The 6,144-nt window shown below is 48.9% G+C and overlaps 1 pseudogene; it reads right to left on the bottom strand.

Moving 5' to 3' along the window:
• Window positions 1–271: 271 nt before the first annotated feature.
• LOC122697704 lies at window positions 272–2,436 on the bottom strand (annotated as a pseudogene).
• Window positions 2,437–6,144: the final 3,708 nt, after the last annotated feature.

Genomic DNA, 6,144 nt, shown 5'->3' with positions numbered 1-6,144 from the left:
TGAGTAAGGACAACAACATCTCAACGGGAGGAGAAAAGCAAAAGGTGTGTGTGGGGGGGTGTCTCTCATGTAAAAAGTCCAAAATACAATTCTACCTGTACTGGTCAGTCCGAGTGTGGCTGTGAAGTGCCAAGCCAGTGATGGCACACAGGGGTGGCCCTTGGTGCTAACTGGGGGCCATGCCCCACCTTAGCAGACCAGTTATCAGGCTCCTGAGACCAGCCCTGCATCGGGAGGGGAGGGGAAGGGCACAGGCCGGCCCTCCTCCCCGTCAGCAGGGAGATGGTGGGATCCCCCAGGGTGGTCTTCTGAAGTTGGAGCCCTCCTTTATTTCGAAGTGCACCGGAAGGTTGCTGGCCGCCACAGAGCCTGGGGCCTGCAGGAGCTGCTTCCCGGAGTCAGGGCTACTGTTCTCTGCCTCCAGAGGCCCAGGGGGCTTGCGGGGCAGACTGCTGCCCGGGTCAGGCAAGCTCCTGTCGGGCACGTCATCGAGGGGCAGAACAGATCCAGCAGGGCGCTGGTGCCCACATGGAAGCCGTGGCTAGTCTGCCTGGTCTGCAGGTCATCCAGGTTGGAGTCTGTGACATCCAAGTGGTCCTTGAGCTAGGTCCCTGACGACTCAGTAATGCAGACAGCAGGAGGGGCTGGGGAAGAGACGGGTGACCCCAGGCCTCTGCGGGGTGTGAGCCAAATTGTCCAGGTGGGTTAGGCTGAGGCACCTGATGGGGAGGCGGGGGTGGGGCCGGGAGGGGCAGGGACTGTGGGGAGGGCACTCCCCCCAACCCCCCATCTGTAAAGGGTGTGGTCGACGTGGCCTGGGTGGCAGGCTCAGGTTCTGCTGCAGAATAGAGTCAATGAGGGTGGCTGGGCTCCAAAATCACTGCAGTTGGTGACTCAGCCATGAAATTAAAAGACGCTTGCTCCTTGGAAGAAAAGCTATGACCACCCTAGACAGCATATTAAAAAGCAGAGACATTACTTTAAAGGTCCGTCTAGTCAAAGCTATGGCTTTTCCAGTAGTCATGTATGGATGTGAGAGTTGGACTATAAAGAAAGCAGAGCTCCAAAGAGTTGATGCTTTTGAACTGTGATGTTGGAGAAGACTCTTAAGAGTCCCTTGGACTGCAAGGAGATCCAACCAGTCCATCGTAAAGGAAATCAGTCCTGAATAGTCATTGGAAGACCTGGTGCTGAAGCTGAAACTCCAATACTTTGGCCACCTGATGCAAAGAACCGACTCATTGGAAAAGACCCTGATGCTAGGAATGATTGAAGAGGGGAGGAGAAGGGGACGACAGAGGATGAGATGGCTGGATGGCATCGCCGACTCAATGGACATGAATTTGAGTAAGCTCTGGGAGTTGGTGATGGACAGGGAGGCCTGGCGGGCTGCAGTCAGACATGAATGAGTGACTGAACTGAACTGAACTGGGGACAAGGGAGTCTCCATCACGGAGGATGGGTGCCCGCGACCGGGACCAGAATCCTTGGCCCAGGGGCTCTGAGGTGGGCTGGGGGGTGGGGGGACTCCTCCTTGATTCCAATCAAGGGCCTGCTGGACAGGGGTCTCTCTTTGCCAAGGGGCTGCTGGGGGCAGCTCAGTGATGTCACAGATGATGGGTCCAGAGCTGGCAACAGCATCTGGAGAGGAGAGGCTGGGGCCTCTGTAGGCCAGGCAGGAGCCTCCTAGGGGCTGTAGTGGACCTGCTCCAGGGAGTATTGCTGGCCATTCTGGGGCTTGGGATGTGCTGAGCTGCCGTCTTCAGCATCACCGGGATCGTTCTCATCACCTGCAGGATCCGGTTGGACCGCGCCAGCCAGATGAGCACCTGGACGAGCCTATCGACTGCTTTCTGTGGGCTGGCGTGCTTCTGATGCAGGCCGGCCACCTCCCGCCACAGGGCCTCGTCCTCTGCTTCACGGCCGGCAGGATGGGGTCTATGCTCTCCTGCTTCCCGTTCACCCACTGAGAGACGGTCAACAGCCTGGTGACACTGTCCTGGCAAAGCTTTATGTCCTCACTCCTCAGGGTGGACGCACGGTCACTTTCTCCCGACTGTTCTCCGAGAGCTACTCCTGGCCGCGCCGGACGCGCGGTGCTGGCACTCGGGGTCATCGACCCTGGCCCGACCCAGCCGCCGGTCTCGATGAGGACCACCTTCCGGAAGCCACAGGGTCGAGCCGCCGCATGAAGCTGCCCGCGCCTTGCTTGGGGACTCAGGCAGCCTGCCGGCCTGGTCGAGCACGTGGACACAGCTCCGCGTGTCCGTCAGGGGTCACTCAGGAGGGTCCACGGCTTGACCAGAAAGGCCGGGACGTTGCTGGGCCCGCTTGACCAGGGGCCTTCGGTGAGATCGAGACCCATCTGACCGGAGGCAGCGCAGGCGCTGCTGGTGGTGGCCCTGCGACCGGCGGGGACTGCATGGCCGCCGCCATCTTGCAACAGGCGCGCTCCCACCAGCTCCGCCGGCTCTCCTCCTTGTTGCTATTTATTTAAATTTTTTGTTCCTGTCCAAAATCTCCCTTAAATGTCTAGTGGTCTTGAGCTGACAACTCCTGCTTAAAAGCAAGCCACCCGCAAGCCGGTGGGCCACTGTGGTACCCAGGTGGGAACTAGTAGCCTTACTGTGAGTTACTGAGAGCGAATCCAGACTAAAAGTTTTGAATCAGGGGCTTCCCTGGCTGTCCAGTAGTTAAGACTGCCTTCCGATGCAGGGGGTGTGGGTTTGATGCCTGGTGGAGGAGGGATCCAAGGTGCTAAGATCCTACCTGCCTTGTGGCCAAAAAACCAAAATGTAAAACAGAAACAATATAGTAACACATTCAGTAAAGACTTCTTAAAGATTTTGCTTTGAATCACACTCAAATGTCTATATCTGTGAGTATTTTTTCTTGAGGGAGTCAGTTGCCTCCAAGCGTCAGGCTCCTGGGGGACTGAAAGTGGATTGCCAGTCTTCTGGGACCCAGCTGGGGAAAGGAGGCTGCAGGTTCACTGCTTGGGATATAGGCCTTCCATCAATAAAACTCTCTGTATTCAGTATGGAGCCTCATCTCTGCTCTCCGTTGGGTTTGAGGTCCCCAAAGCCAGATTTGTGTGGTTTGGCCCTGTTTTGCAGAAAGTTTTCACTTTCGTCTCAGGCTCAAAGGATTTAACAAAATAAGCCACTCGTTTTATACAAATAAATAATATAGATACTTACTAGAGAATTATCTAACTTACTTTCAACATACTAACATTAAAAGAAAAGAGAACTAGAAAGAGCAGAGAATACATCACCAAATTGAGCTTTGACCAACATCCAGATTTAAACAGCTCTAGGAAGTCCCATGTCACAGTACATCTGGAGTCCCAATTGGGAAAGGGTCCCAGGCAGCGTGTCCCGCTCCATGGGTGAGCCTTCAAAGATTGCCGTTCGGGGTTCCCACGTATAATCCCAGGATGAATGCAAACTGATATCATCATCAATCTGTGACCAAGTTGCAAGCTTGGTTTCAAGTTAATGATGATGGTTTTGCCATGTAAAACTTTGAATGTTGCTAAGCCTGGGGCTTGGTTGGCCAGGCCCCCTCCAGGCGTTCGATAATCTCAAGATTCCTCCCCCATCTTATCTAAGGTGCTGCAAGTCTTGCCCTCAGAGCAGGCAGTCACTCACAGTTAGGGCAGTGTCCAGGCAGGTTAGAAGCAAGGTCAGAGGCCTGCTCTGCTTTGTCTCTGGAGCCTAAGCAAGACTATTTATTTAATTTCCCTAATAGAACTTTCCTCAGTCTTCTCCCAGTGATGCTCTGGCCTGGGGGCTGCCTGGTTACCTTCTGTGGGGAACCAACTGCAGGTATCTCAACTTCTTCAAAAACTTTTAATCCATCATCTCCTTGCACCTCTGCTTTCACAAGAAACTAGAGCTGTGAAATTCCTCCATTTTCCTGAAGTTCTGCTTCAGGAGTCAGCTTGCTTCTTGTTGCCCACAGCTCCCACTTTCACCCTTAGGTTTTGCTTTCTCAGATTGATGAAGTCAGTAATTACTCTTCTTTCAGTTCCATCAGCTTTCCACTCACTAAGATGTTGGCTTCTCCTGTCTGTCATTGTCTCTTCCCCTGTTCTCTCTGTCAACTACAAATTGGTACTTGTCACCTACCTCTACAAGAGTTAAATCATGAGCTGCTGCAGCTGCTGACCTAAAACACTCCCTGAAGGGAGTTTAGGGTGGAAATCAGGAATGAGGCACTCCATGTTCTGGAAAAATTAGCAGAACAGGTCTTCAGATAGTTAGATGTTTTCAGGAACTGATTATATGAACTCAATTATCATATCTTCTCATATCTAGAAAAGCACCAAAATCCTTCATGGTGATGTCTGCTCCTTGTGACTAGGAGAAACCTTCTGCCAGGAAACATGTGCTTGATTGTGTGTACTCCCTCTTCATCAAAAGGGAAATCAATATCACAGATATACTGACCTCACCGTACCTCTTTGGAGCAGTTTCTCAGGCTATCTGAAATGCTGTCTCCCTGGCTATAGTCCTCATTTTTCTCCAAATAAAACTTAATCCAATGCTCTTATTTTGTGCACTTTTTTTTAAGTCAGCATCTTTGTCCTGTAGGCCTGTGCCTTTCTTATTCCATTTCAGAGAGGTTTGGGGCGTGAGATGAGATCAACTTGAATGTCCACTTCTTAAGATTTAACCGAAAGAGCTTAAAATTACTTACAAGTTCAAGGAAAATGAAGCATAAATTTGTCTTTTGATCAAGATAGACCTTTATTTGGAGATGAACTACTTCTGTAAGCCTTTTGTTTAGCATGGTTTATTCATTAATTGATTCACAAATATTTCCAAGTGTTGAATATACTGTACAAGCTGGAAAGACAGTGTTGGTTGCCAGCTTCATAGAGCTTTGATTCCATTTTTGAGAAAGGAGAGGCACAGATAAAGAAAACAAGGCAAAAAAAAAAATTTTGAGCTGCAGTAAATATTATATTGAAAAAAATGAAAGAGATAAAGAATAACACTATTGTCCTCCTTCTTTCAACATCCAAATAAGAATTGTTAGTATGGCTGTTCACATCCCCAACCTTCCATTCATTTTCCACATCCTATTCCAGTTGGGCTTCTGCCTCGTTCTCTCCTAAATTCCCCCAATGACTTGGATGTAACTAAATACAGTGGACTTTCCAGACATCCTGTTACTAATTTCCCCAGCAGCAGGTGACAGGTACACTTCCACTTTCTTGGGACACTTTCCCTGGCCTCCAAGACCCAACACTTGATATCCACCTCTGTAATCACTCAATCTCCACTGCCTTTCTCATCCTGACATTAAATGTTGGAGCTGTCCAAAGCTTGGTTTTGAGCACTCTTCTCTTCTCACTTTGCTACCTTGGGAGAGCTCCTCCTTAAGAACTGGAAATTTTAGCACTTGCTTTCCTGTCTGGACTGCACCAATAACCCTGAAGTTATTTTTGAATACAACCTTGACTCCTTTATCCCTTCATCCTTTCCTGGCACTCCTGGCAAAAAGTCCTAACTCTCTGCCACTCTGCCATTGCTTTCACATGGCTGAGCATATCTCAAGGGAAAGAAAACTATACAACCATGCTGGCTTTGAATTTCTCACTTTGAATTTATGTTAAGTCTCATGTAGACTTTATACTGGCTGACAACCGTGCTACACGTCCCTAATCCAGTGGTCTTCACCTTGAAGTGTGCAGACTCCAAGGAATACCCAAAGTCCTTACAAGGGACATGAGGACATGGCCAGTTATGAAGGTATTCATGTTCACGTTCTCTATTTCTGTATATCCTTCTCCTAAAACTAATTTACCTGAGAACTTTTGCGCATATTTTCTCTCCTCCTCTTCTACCATTGCCCATTTGCCATTCTCCTGAGGTGGGGAAATGTAAAAACATCTGGGTTGCTAAACAAAAGTACAGTTTGAAGTATTATTTTTGAAAGTAAAGGACTCTAATGATTGAGTAATGAATCCTTTAGCAAGTGAGGTTGTTTTCAACAAAATTAAAAGAGAATCTAATTGAGTTTTTAGCTTGATACATTAAATTTTAATGGTTTTTTTTTCATTTATTTTTATTAGTTGGAGGCTAATTACTTTACAATATTGTAGTGGTTTTTGCCATACATTGACATGAATCA

This window comes from Cervus elaphus, chromosome 7, assembly GCF_910594005.1.
Source record: "Cervus elaphus chromosome 7, mCerEla1.1, whole genome shotgun sequence".
In the NCBI taxonomy this organism is placed as follows: domain Eukaryota; kingdom Metazoa; phylum Chordata; class Mammalia; order Artiodactyla; family Cervidae; genus Cervus; species Cervus elaphus.
The sequence above is the reverse complement of the archived record's forward strand: the minus strand, read 5'-3'. Positions and strand labels throughout refer to the sequence as shown.